Below are 14,305 nucleotides of genomic sequence, written 5' to 3'. Positions count from 1 at the left end.
TCCTGTGAATGGCCTATAGGTATTGAGGTTTTAGATGTATGTGTCCCTATAGATAAAGTGATAATTCTACCTGTTCTTTCACAGTTTTTAAGTGCTTTAAAAAACATCTGAGCTCTGGTGGTAATGTTTTTCAAAAAGACCTAAGGAATTTCAGTGTATAGGTCCTTATCCACAAAATATTAGGCACATAACTCTTAAGTTGATCCTTTTACTGTGTCTGTGATCCTTGGAACTGTATTGCTCAGTGGAAACTGGCCTCCTCAGTCCCTTTTGAAATAGAACCTTGAGTACATTTGAACATGTCACCTGAATGTTCATAAGTGCTCGATGGTAGCAATGGATGAATCGGGAGTACATCAACCCTCCGCGGATTCAAGAAGAGAGCTTGCACTTTTGAAGACCAGTGCGCAGTTGCTGAGAATCAGCTGCAGACTCTAGTTCCAGCTTTAGATCTTAAATAACAGTCTCGCTCACAAGGAGAAAGTCAGCGGGTATAGAAAACAGTCAGCCTGGTCCTGAAATGTGGGGAGATATATCTGGAGTGCAGAAGAATTTTCTCTAAAACTGGAAAATTGAGAAACTTTTAACCAAAATGTCTGCAGCATTTTTTAACCTGTGTGGGAAGATAGATCCTTGCCATAGAAATGAGATTATTCTTCATTTCAAGTTTCCAAATGAAAAAAGCCAGACTGCTAAGTTTCAGGATTTGACTCTATGGCTGACTAGTCTTGGATGAATAGGTCATTGCAGCGCTGTGACACATGTTCCCAGTCCTTATGCATACACCTGCTTTACAAATTGCTTGGCCCCAGGTCTCTGGAGAATGCAACTTCAGAAGGCAGCTGATGTGTTTTCAAGGCTGTGCCTTGAATATTTATCCACTTCAAGGAGATGTAAGATGGAGGACCCCACTGGAAAACAGGCAGTATGTTTCCCAGTCCATTCCCTATACCACATAGCAAGAAATTTGTATGCAGTTCTTATCGGAGAAACTTTTCAGTATAACTCCCTCAGCTTAACCTCACATAATCTAACAGTGAACTGCAGGGATGCAGCCCCATTAGGCCTTAATTTCTTTTTTTTTTCTCTCCAAACTTCAGTGTATCTAATACTTGTGTGGGTGTTGTAAAGGTCATGTTGCTCTACAATAAAAGCCTCAGTAAATAACTTCATTTTTGAGTTTTAAGAGCACAGTAGTAAGAAAGTAATAGGGAAAGAGAATTAATCTACACTGCTGTCCTGCCACAGAGCACCAGGGGAAGGTTAGGAACTGTTTGCCCACATGGATGTTTGACTGAATATTTGAAATGAGTTTCCTTTAATAACATTACAAGTAGAAGCTGGGGAGCCTGTACTGCCATTCCACCACCAGCAGCAGTGGTGATTCATGTTTTGCATCTCTAAAAGAATGAATGATGTGGAATAAGCTGTGATGACATTGCAAATCGTAGAGCTAGTCTAAAAGGACAGACCTAATCTCCAACTCTTTCTCTTGATGATACGGATATTGTGCTCAGGCAAGCAGCATATGAGGCTTACTGAGTGGGAGGAGAGAAATAGCATAAGGTGTTCTTCAAATAAGAAAAACCGCAGTGCCAGTAATCAGGAGAAGGGCAAGCAAGACTGGTACAGGCTCCCTAGAAAGCACGGCAGGTGTGGTGAGGGAGGGAAGGGACTTTCTTCATTTCTCGCTCAATCGAAGGTTGAGAAGAAAAGTAGCTGCTGTGAAAACATTACACAGAGGGCCTTGCAGACAAGGTCATTTTTCTTTCCTCCTGCAAAGCCAGAGAAAAGAGAAAGGAGTTCCAGCGCTCTTGCCCACCCCCACCCCCAACTTACCTGCACAAAGATTCCCTCAGCTAGAAGCTTGTTCTCAGCAAAGACCTTTTGAAAAACAAGCCATAATGATCTGCAGCTCTGCTGATTTCACTGTGAGTCTGCCGTAAAATATTGTGGGTGTGAAATTGCTGTGATTTACTGAGTCTTGGACGGCAGGAGAATACTGGCTTTGGGAGCCTTTCTGTTGCTGCTGGCTTCTGGCTGTGTTTATGGATGACCGAGGCTGCTTGTTCTGCAGTGGTGGCAGAACAACGTCCCTTGTTAGCGTTAATGCTTAGTGGCCTTATAGATGCTCAGTCTGTGCCAGATGTTTTGGATCTGGTCCACTACATCAGTCTTTCTAATTCATTATCTGCTCCTTTCAGACAAAAGATAGGACTGAGCCTTATGCTACGGGGCAGCCCAGCCCTCACCTTTCCCTTTCTACCTTTTTCACAAAGGACCTGCAGCCTTTTTCTTTCTGTACAACTGAAAGCTCGCTTACCACATGAACCATGTTCACGTTGCCCCAAACACACAGTAGATGTGCATTTGGTCTTGTGATAGGGGTGCACACGGGATCGGGTGATGAGAGCTGCTTGTTTGCTGTGGCTGGATTTGTGCCATGTACGTGGCTGCACACTGTATCACAGCTACAGTTCGGTGATGTGACAGGTCCATATCAAGTGGCATAACAGGGATGGACCCGTCATCAGGACCGAGCAGAAAGCCTTTGTGGCACACACCAAAAGGCTGGTACTGCTGCTACAGAAATGTGTTTGAATGAGCTTCCTGTGTAACGTAGGAAACATCAGAAGGGAGGAATAACATCAGAATATTTCTGTCCATCCATTCATGCTTTATCTGGTAGTCAAGATTAAGATTTATTGTTCCTGAAAGCAAAACTGGACCAGGGAAGAGGAGGCCAACGGGTGCAATATATACTGGAAGGACGATGTCAGGGCAGTGAGACAGCAGTGGATACGCATCTGGCACAAGCCTCTCAAAAGAGACTTTATGTCCCTCGGAACGATGTTAAAGGGATTGGGAGCACAGGTGATGTTCTCCTCTATCCTCCCAGTTGGAGAAAGGGGTTCAAGAAAAAGGGGACGAATTGAACAGGTGAATGACTGGCTGCGTAGCTGGTGCTGTGCGCAAGGTCTTGGCTTCCCGCACCACTTGCTTTGTCCTTGTGCTCACACGTCCACTGTTGCACTCCCACCTCTCCTCCACCTCCTCTACCATTGCCCCTGCTCCTTCCCCTTCCCTGTCACCGTGCCTGATGTTTATTTGGGACAGCAGGATTGGAAGAGGAAAAAAAGCACCGAAAAGTCTTTCTTCTTCCTGTAGGTAGTAAGCGTTATCTTCTTCCCTTTGCAAGAGCTGTTCTGCGCTAGTTTATCAGGAGGCTACTGGATTACTCTCCATTCAGTCACCTTTTATTGCTGTGTCAGATACCTCTGTGCAGGTTTCAGAGCAGTTGGTCACAAAAGAAAATTGTGAATGCAAAGAGTGATTAAGATACATATAAGGTTTAGGAAACCTATTCTGGGCTCCTCTGTGAAGACCTGTTGTGTTATTATAATTTGAAGTGCTGAGAATTCTTTTAAAAATATGTAGACTGGAACTCCATTTTAATATACAACACTAGTTCTTCCATTAATTTTCAGCAGTATGCATTGCTAATGACTGTTCCATGGCAGTAACTTATGGAAGAAACCATGGTTTAGGGAATAAAATTAAGTAACTCATTGAAGATGTTCTGTTGGGAAACACTGTGTACTAAAATTGGTTGCAAATGGAAACACAGTATAATCTATAAATGATAAATTTCACATATCCATCTATGCTTTCTTCCAGCAGCACTCCACACATCACAGCCATAGGAAGCTTCCTATTCATTATGCGTGCCTGGTTACTTAGCACTAGAAGTCAGAGGAAGGGTGGAGTTTGGGACATACTGATGAATATTAGGGTTACCACTCTCATTGCAAATCAGAGCGCAACATTCTGTGAGCCTAAATCTTGGATTATTCAGTGGGATTTAGGCTTCTCAGTGCAGTGGTGGTGCCTGGCTTTCAATAAGCCCTTTGGAAGTTCCTACAGATGGCTCCTATTCTTTAAAATAGTTTCAGAAGAATTTCTATGAGGAAATTGTGACTCTTCCCAAAACAGTAGGTTTAGAATATAAGACAATGGACTTGCGCGTGGTGCTCAAATCATACATACAGTTGTGACATGGAAGGGAACAAAGCTGAAAGCATTTGGAACCTGAATAAATTATGTTTCAAGTTAGACATAATAGCTTTTTATCAGAATTTTGGAAAGTGTTCTGTTTGGAAAATGTCATGAGCATATCAGTCAATTAATGTTCCAAATGTATGTTTTAATTTGATGCCAAAATAAGAGCCAGAGTTTGACTACGTCAGCTAATTGGCTTCAGTATTCTATTGTCATGGTCAATCCAACAGGAAAAAGAAAATCCCAAGCTAGCCTTGTTTTTCAGAGGTAATTACAACCCCATTGATTCCAATGAAATCCACATTCCTAATGATGACATTATAATGACGATTCCTTAAGATGACTCGTGTGCTTTACAATGGGAATCTTGAAGTGCATGTAGCAGAGTCTGTATTTCCCACATATTATGGTGGGTTTGCTTATAAAAGAAAGAGTAGAGTCATCCTGGCATATGTGTAAAAAGGTTATTTATTCCTCAGCACAGTGGGAAAACGTATTGCTACAGTTCACGTACTTTTCTGAATTGATGTCTGGTCTACCAGTAGCTATTTAGTGTGATAATGGCGTTTGATAGACTGGACACAAACACCATTGTCACACTCCACAGCTCTGGTAGTAGTAGATCATTAGTCCACGGAAGGAGTAATATGCACGCATTGCAGACTTCAGCATGGGGGCTTCAAAGATCTGCAAAACACAGAGAAAAGACCATGTTTGTGCGTGTTGATAAGTGGTACATCAGGATTCTCACCACGGAAGTGGGAGACAGGATTCACAATTTCTTTGAGGTGAGTATTTTTTCTCAGCTAGCTGTAGTTATCTAAAAGCTAAGTAGCTTTAAGCGTGCCTTTACAGGCAAAGGAGATGGACAGGCACCTTGAGAAAGTAATTGATCCTGCCCTAAGAGACAAATTTATGAAGGGAGGGATGAATCATTCTCTGCAAGGACCTGTGTCTTTCTCTTATTGATGGAGACAGCTCAGAATAAGCACCTGACTTTTATAGAGCTATGTTAGATCTGAGGAATCACGATGCTAAAGATTATATTTGTTTTCCATATACTTGCTTTTCCCAGCATTTTAGAGCTAGCCCACTTACCAAGTTGGTCTGTACTCCTAGTCTCACTTCACCTGTTTTATTCAAGGCAAGTTCTTCTATGACACGTCAACACCTACACAACAGTGAATTAAGCAGTGTAACTAACATACACGACTGTGGTGTTTCTTTTCTTCCCAGGACAGTTTTTTTGGTTTAATATGATGGAGTGTGTTTCTGTGCTTGTTCAGCCTGCAAGTCTATAACATTTCTGCACATCCTCAGTGAGTATAAAAAAATCCCGTAAAAGATCCTGTTCGTCAGGAGTGGACTAAGAGCACACAAAGGGTAGCTGAGGGTCACATGATGCACAGGGATTTGTAAAGCCATGGAAATTCAGTTATGTGCCATCATCACATCTGAATGCTGCAGAGAAGCAGAGAAAGCAGAGAAAACAGAGAAAGGAGCACAGGGAAGAGGGGAGATTAGAAACCAGAGCTTGGGTGAATAGGAGTGGCCTTTGTACTTTACTCTTCCAGGTATCTGCTTTTTCCTCAGTCTATAAAGACTGTCAACTAGTGTGATCATCTGTGCAAGATCATATTGGATATTAACTGGAAGAAACACTGACCCATGCAGATAGAATGTAGCTTTGTGAAAGTGCAAGCCAGCTAGTGAATGTTCATTAATAGGAATAACAAAATAATACTAGTAACTAATCAATAACTGTAATGAAGTCTGCTAACTTAAAGAAAGGAAAAAAAAAAAGAGACAGACCACAGAGTGGAATTCCTTTATTCCCCTGGAATTGGTAAAAATCTTTCAAGGAGAGCAGAGTACGTTAAACATTAATATTCCATTTTGCATGAATTTGGGTAGATTTTGTATGTGCTGAGTACCAAAATGTTTTTTGTAGCTGCTGGAAACTTGAACTTTCTGACTCAAAAAAGAATGCTGTATGGACTGGTTAGAAGCACCATGGCAGGGGATGGAGTTGTCTTTTTGTGCTGAGAGATGAGGACAGAACATCTTGCTAGAATGCTTTTAAACTATCCATCTCATTTATTTTTAAGCTCAGTAAATGCATTCCCATTTTTACACATTCAGGAGCATGTGCTACCCATATGTAATGAAACTAGACTCTCCAATAGTCTTCTGGCTCTGGTTGCGTTTTAGCAAAAGACTGTTAAGCAAGTCAAAGCGTTCAAAAGGCAGACTCAGATCCCCAGAGAACTCCTCCTGTGGGCTTAGCCTTCCTGTCAATCTCATTTGTTATCTTCCCTAATTCACTGCCCTAGTGATGCGTCACTCCCACACATTAATAGCCGTAATGCCTCTACTTTATTCTCAGTCTGCTGTCAGCACTCCCATCGTGCATTCCAGCTGAGAAACGAGAGAGAGGCACAAATCTCTGTCATCAGCTGTTTGTAAAATCTAAACGTTTGAGGTATGTATGCTGAATGTAGTACAGCTATAGAGGAAAATCATGTTTCTCTACTTGTTGAGACCAAGTGGTCGCCATTTTAAATACCAGCTTTTGTAAGAAGGAGAGGCAGTCCCTAGCTTGAATCAGGGCATGCTGCAATTTCTGAAAAGTGCAGCTCTGCGTGCCCCAAAATAAGAGATTCTGTATGGGCAACTACCACTAGGTCAGCTGAAGCACTGGGGCTTGTGGGGAGTAGAACATGGCTCTCCGAAGGAAATGATCCAGAAAAGAATCTGCTCTCCAGATGAGATGCAGGTTGAGGGCTACTGCAGAAACAGCAGCCCTGGATTGAGACAGTGGAAGGAGCTGTAACAGGAAATGATTAAGGATAAGGGCACAGGGCTCCCAAATACAGATGTTAATATGCAGATCATCAGGTGGGGCTATTTAGCTCACTATTCTACAGCATGAAAAGTTGAAGTGCCAGCAGAGAGGAGACACTAACACACACAAACTAGCTGGCTGCCTACATGTACTGAATACACCTGAACCACCAGCACACTCTGCGCAGTGTAACACGTTATTTCCTCTGCAATCCTCACCTTTTGATCCAACTTTCTGTCTTTTCTGGATCTTTTTCTTACATGTAATCTAGTTCAACCAGTGTTGATCGGTCAGTGCAGACTCACTGGAGCTCTGGACCACTTCAGCTACTGATTTGCAAGTACATACAATCAAACCTCAGTGAAAGCATGAACTGGCAGTATGAGTTGAGTTCTGAGTGGCCCTTGGCTGGTAAATAGCAGAGAAATGAACCTTCACTGGCTGGTTACCAGGACAGACAATTTTGTTTTTCAAATGTGATTATTACAACTGCTCTGTCATTGCCATCCTTGTCAAGGACGCAAGCCTGTAAATGCTTGGGCAGGGCTGAAACTTTTCCAAGTGCTTTTCATCTTGCACTGATTTTGTCTGTGTTCTGAGTCTGTACATGCTGTACTGGGAAAGAGTTGTGCATTTGAACGAATACACAGAACTGTCAGGCAGATTTGCAGATCCACAGGTCAGGCCACTGTGCAATCACAGCTACAAAGGAGACATCTCTGCAAGAAGGAAAGGAACTGCAACACACCCTGTGCATCAAAACGGCACTGAGTTTTTTTAATGAATGATGACAAATACACAGTCACACCCAGAGCACATTCTGTCTAGTCAGGATGCAGCTTGCAGTTGTAGACCTGAGGTCCACAAGGCTATTTTTAATAAACGTGCCTACGCTCTAGCTGGTGATAATGAGAAATTAATGCCAAAGGAACATAAGTACTGGACTTTGCTTTCTAATTCATCACAATATTAGTGTTTTTTCCCCTTACCTTTCCTCATACACATTGACTCAGCTTTCTCTGCAGCAGAGAAGAAAGGTCAGGCAAGATCTTATTCTAATTAAGGTCTCTGAGGAAAAGCCCAACAATCGCTGGCAGATACAGTGCAAAGAGCAGTAGAGCCCTGGCCGAAGTGCCTCTACACTTCACTGTGAAACCTATATGGTAGTAGATAGCCAGGCAAATGATGCAGCTGCAAGCAGGCAGTTTTACAGTTCCACAACTACATGGAAGCTTCCAGCAATTCCACAGGAATATTTCCAAGACAAAAGGTATGAAAGAAAGAGAAATGGCCACTAGTTTTTAGTACTCCAATGGAGCAAAAAACCCTGAAACAATGGGCAAGTTACCGGACAGTACAGGGCGAAAGCGAAGTATAAACATCAGAGAAAAAAAAATCCACTTTTTGCTTCTCTTCTGCTAGACATTTGTATAACGAATATTATTAGAATGTTCCAGTTGAGTAGGTCATTGCGAAGAACAAGAGGGTTTTTCAAGAAGTATCTGAATATGGATCACAGAACCTGTCCTTTTTGTATATCCGGACTTGGAAGCATTCCTGTAACCCTGGTGAAGTCTAACCACGCTTACAGTCAGCTTCCCTGCCACCCCCTTTTTTTTAAACAATAAACATTTAGGGTGGCTTGCTGCCTGACACTAATAAAAGCCTGATCTCTTTAAAAGTGCAGGCGGAGATCACTATGTTAAAGACATTAAATCCTGTTAAATTACCCAGACAGGCTACGGCATTTGTGGATACTTTGGTATTCTGAAGTGCTTAGTATTCAAAATTCACTTGCACTATTTTATTTGTGTTAGTACGTTTTAGCATTTCCTTTTCCCCACATGAATCAAGCACGGAAAGGCACTTACCATCTGACACAACTGGCAAATGATCCTCTGGTGTGTCGTTAGGGCTTGTCAGATTCTCTTGCACGACATTTTGCTGAATATCACTGTATTCGGATCTTTGGAGGTCTTGGTTTTCTTCAATGAGTTCCCAGCAGTGGTCAGCTGTTGAAAGCCTCTGTTTCCAGTGGACACCTTTCTCTCGCCCTTTATGGGATCCTGAGGTTTTAAAGTAAACAATTCATTCTCTTTCTGATAAGTCATATTAAAATATTGATCTGGGGGAGGGAGATGGCCCTCACTGCACAGAGCCAGAGTCACCTTTAGTCAAACAGACTAAGGAATGGAAAAAAAGCTCTGAAATCTCAATTTTCTCTGTCCCTTTAGAGAGAGCATATGTGGGTAGGGAAAAAGGCAAAATATAGGGTTTTTTCAGCTGCCTGTTGCTTAACCCTGAGATGAAGAGTGTTTACTCTGTCTTCATATTAATTGCTTACTTCGTCCAGCGAGACTGATTTCATCAATTCCTCAGGTCACAGTGCTAATCTTACTGTTCACTGCTGGGTCTCACTGATCTTTTTTTCATGTTTTATTTTTATTTACTGTCTTTTCTGCACAGGAATTTTCGGAACTCTCAAAGAGCCTGTCACATTTTTAATAGGTTTTACTTTCCAGCACACCTAGGAGATGGGGGAAAAAGTCTGACTTCAGTTGAGCCTATCTGAACACCAATGGCAAAACCAGGAATTAAACACACGTTTCAGGACCTCATCCTGATAATCAACAATTAGACCATTGCATAAACCCCCAGATTTAGGGCATGATAAATTTCACATTTTTTGTGAAGGCTAGTATGGGATTTGAACCTGAGATTTCTCTAAACATAAATTAAAGTCACACCTTCAGTACAATAACCTTCCTGATAGCTAACTAATTAGTATTTCATTGCTTACTTCCATTACCATGCTTCTATTCCATTAGAACATAAGTATTTTGTAACAGTCTTAAGTAAAAGTAATGTGTGTTTTTTAAAAAAAAGCAAAGTTTTCAATATAATACCTCACAAAAGTGAGGAACCAGGTCACTTTACTGGTTTTGGCTGGATGTGTTCATCCAGCAGCAGAAAACCACTGCAAAATCAAATCTGGAAAAAATTCCGTGTCTTGCACTCTCCTTGTTTTCCGGCTTTAGCATAACTAGACCTTTGATAGAACACAAATGCAACTTCTGTCCTTGTTAAGATGCCTCCCCTCACTACTGCCAGGGTGAGATGAAACAGGCCAATATAGATGAGCTCTAAGAAACAGAGCTCTGCTTTTGTGAGAAGGGTCCTGCACATAAGCGATTCAAACACATCATACAATACTGTGTAATGGAAAAAACCCTGAACTACAAAGCCACTAGAACATCCTCATCTTTACCAATTTATGGCATGCCTTTTCTCCTTTAGGTTGCCATGTATTTGGACTGCAAATTTGTCATGGCAAGAACTATCTCCTACTGTTTCCTAAAATGCTGTTTCCTAAAATGCTGTTTTCTAATCACAGTGTAGCTCGTCTCAGATACACCAGTAATACAAATAATAATGTCAGCAGTCGTGAATAAAAGAAGGCACTGAACTGTGCTTTTTATGCAATAATGAAGCTATATTTATAGGTTATTAGCAGTCTTATCACTACATATACAGTTCAAGAACAGTTTTTTCCCCTTATGAAAAACTCCAGAATTTATAATTCTCAGGGATTTAATGACACATTTTTATAACCTTAGTTGTAAAAGCAATGTTAGTTGCCTAATGTAGATGATCCGACTGCTTCACTGTACTCTTTTCCAGTTTTGTTAAAGAAAAAGATTTTAATTAGCACAAAGCACAAATTAATAATGCTCACAGGTGACATTTAGTAGGGAAGCAGAGAATTAAATGAGACAGGAAAAGAAAAAGAGCACATGCCTGAGTTTTAGCTTTCATATTCTGTGCTATATGACTGGGTATTGGAGAAACACAGTGAAATGAAGAGTTTTGTATAACGCAATCCTAGTCACTTGCTTTTAGGTTAAAAGTGCCAGTAATCTGTGCTACCTAACTTCCAGTGCTGCACAAGAAGGGAGACCATGGCTACGCATCAATTTCGGCTGGCTACGCAGCCCCTTGGATGTACTGGTATAGTCTCACTTTTTATCCTTATAAAGACATTAACAGGAAGATGACTGGGGAAATTCTGGAGTGAATCACTATCTGGCTGATCATTAAACGTCAGACAAAACCAGGATCAAAAAGTCAAAAGAAACATTTCCACTAACTTCTGAAAGATCAGGATAGCACCTACAGCATTGTATGTCTCTATATTCTTTGTGTATGCAGACATCTTGCACAGTGGGGCCTGACTGTGCCATGATTGTTACTACTGATAGCCTTCCTGTAATATTAGGGAAAATATACCCCCAGTTACAGCTATTTTCTTTGTTTAGAGTCCCAGTGGTTAGGGCTTTTCGATGGTGCTCTCAACCTTTGTGTTACCTTCTGCTCTCAGTCTGTTCAGAAAACCCTCCTGAAGCGGGGACTGCTTTTCATTTGGTCTTGATACTGCTTGTTTTTTGGTGAAAAGTCTCTCATTTGGGACTTGTACGTGCACACAGTATAATGACAGAATTACTACTAGTAGTAGTAGTACTAGTTCATAGTAGTACCAGTGCCCATAATAGTAGGACAAGGTTTGGGGAAAATATTTATTTAAAAATTACCTGTACAGAATCCTGTGTGCAAACTCTATATGCCATTCTGAAAATATGGATGTGCGTTTTAAATCTACAGAAGGTATCTGACAATTTGCTTAATCATAAAAAGAGGGCAAAAAACCTCAAATAAAAAAAAACATCAAAATGCCACATGTTGTCCAAAAACAGCAGAGAAAGACTAAAATGTGCTACTTACGGAGGAAACACTTGGTATTTCTGGGGTTGTGTTTCTGGAAAAAAGCTGTTTTCCTCAAAATGGCAATCTGCAATTGTAAGTGAAGTGAACTGCCCACTACACATGGAGCCACTGGTGAGAGTCTGAAACAGCATTGCAACATTCATTACTGTTGCAGACTGGTTTGGATCCAATTCTTTGAAATTAAATGCCAAATTATTTGGAAATTCCTGAAAAAAAAAAGGGAACTGGTTTGTTTAAATGTTAGTAAAGGTGACACAAGGACAAATAATGCAATACACATTGCACATTCATCTGAGGGCCAAATTCTTCCCTTGAAAATATGTAGATATGACCCCAAGCAAAATTATCTAACTTTGAAGTTCAATCTAACTTTGAAGTTGGCACTGCTCAGAGCAGAGGACTGAGTCCTGTGACCTCCAAAGGTCCCTTCCAACCTAAATTATTCTGTGATTCTGTGATTCCACTTTCTGTGCATGGCTCCTGTTGACTAAGGTGTCACTATACAAAGGGCGAAATTTGATCCATACAAGAGTTTTTTCCTACCATTTTTCCTATATAAAATGTGGAGGATACAAAGAGTGAAATAGAAATCTGAGGAATGGAGCCTTTTCTATGTGGAAAGAGTGAAAGACTAACTCCAAAACTGAAGGAATAATAACTTACCACAGGGGCAAAAATAGGGCTACGTTAGGAAGTTTTTCACACTGGGAAGATTTAACAAACAGTAAGAACCTATGGCTTTGCTCTGCAGTACCTTAATTATGAAATTCTTCAATTAAGAACAACAATTTTGGCAAAAAAGGGGTTAAATATTCTGTGCATGAACATCTCACTAGTGTATTAGGAGAATTGTTTTATTCTGTTTCAAAATGATATGGGCCTACAAGGGTTTGTGAGTGGTATAAATCACTTTGGAAGAATAAACCTTCCTTGCAGCTGGTTAATGTTGATTATAAATACATTACGTGTTCAACAAAGCTCATTTAGAAAGCCTGTTTGAAAAAGCTTAAAAAACACAGTTACTTTGTTTATTTAGAGTAGATTTCAAAAGCCAGTTTCACCATTCAGTTCAAACTGGAGACTTTCAAATCAGGGTTCATTTACATGACATGGAAGAGGCTCACCTGAATCAATTCTCGTTCTTTTTTTTTCTCTACACTTAAAATCAGAACAGTATGAACTTTATATGAAAAGAAGAATAACACAGAGGAAGATCGTGGTGCACATGTAGAGTAAGTGGGGAGAAGCGAGTGGATTGGGAAGAGCTTTCTCTTCCTCATTTGGATGGCCTAATGTTACCCAGCTAATTTACCACAGACCTCAGGTTAAAGCCAGTTGCACTTTTGAGGGAGGTGGGAAACTAGACCCTCAGTTGAGGAGGGAGTTAGAGCAAAAGATTCTGATCTGAAAAATCTGATGCTATAAGGTACAGAGGTTTAAAAAGGAACTACTGAGGCACCAGTCCAGGGAGACTCCAGTTCTGCAGTCCTCTGGAACCCCGATATTTAACAATTTTCCTTCCCTAGATTCCAGCCTCAGAACTGTTGCACTAATGGCCAGTCCCATATGAGAACTGGAGTTGTATTTTTATGGCTTTACTCCAGCTCTATCTTTAATGAGCATATAATCAATACTCTTAAACTGATTTGGGGTTGGCTATTTCATCTATGGAAAAATCCTGTTACAATCCACCAGCTGTGGGCATGGCTGACTCGGTTTAAAACTTACAGACAGACAAATGTGGGTCAAAGATTTAGGCCGGATCCTTTTATGGAGAAAACTGACACATATCCAACAATGTAACTGAATGTATCCCTTTGCTATGACCTATTAATTTCAGTGAATCTATGCTGACTTACAGCAGTTTAGGATATGACCATGTAATTTTTGAGAGGAAATTGCTACAGGAATTCTTGGGCTCAAAGTGGGCAAAGCTGGTATTTATCCCAGATTACTACAGTATTCAAGGGGCACCAACCTTCACCAACGTTGAAGGAAGCACATTTACCAGTGCTAATACCACAATATAATAGACAAAGGTGAGGCATATGTAATGCTAGGACAACTGAGATCACAGAAGGGAAAATGCTGTGACCCTTGTAAGTCAATGGCTAGTGGTTAAAGATTACCTGTTCTGGTCATTCTGACTACTAGATAGAGAAAGATTAACTTAGAGCAGTATAAAGTAGAGCAAAGGTATTTAACCTGGAAACCATGATCTCTTCTGATTTCTGCTGGGGCTCAGTAAACGAAATTGATTTGAGTTTCCCAATCATCAAACTCATTACATCAGTTCTGGATCATCCTGGCATTCCCTGTAATGATTCACCATCTGACACATCTGACACAAAGAACACACGTTGAGGATTATCTTCAGATTAAGGGTGTAAAGTCTGACTAACAATGTACCGTCCGTGAAATTTCTGTCTCCCCGGCAAAATGGTTGTGGATAGGATTTAAGCGATTTTGATGTAAGCAGATGGCTAACAGCTAAAACTTATATTTACCTGTCCCTGGAGGGGACCTCGCCACCCCCCAAGAAAACTACTCCCTCTGCAAACACTGTTATTTGGCTCCTTAGCTCCAAGTCTTTTGCCCAGGTCAGCTATACTGCTTCCA

The sequence above is a fragment of the Mycteria americana genome (assembly GCF_035582795.1).
Source record: "Mycteria americana isolate JAX WOST 10 ecotype Jacksonville Zoo and Gardens chromosome Z unlocalized genomic scaffold, USCA_MyAme_1.0 Scaffold_30, whole genome shotgun sequence".
Taxonomy (NCBI): Eukaryota; Metazoa; Chordata; class Aves; order Ciconiiformes; family Ciconiidae; genus Mycteria; species Mycteria americana.
Note: the sequence above shows the minus strand (reverse complement) of the source record.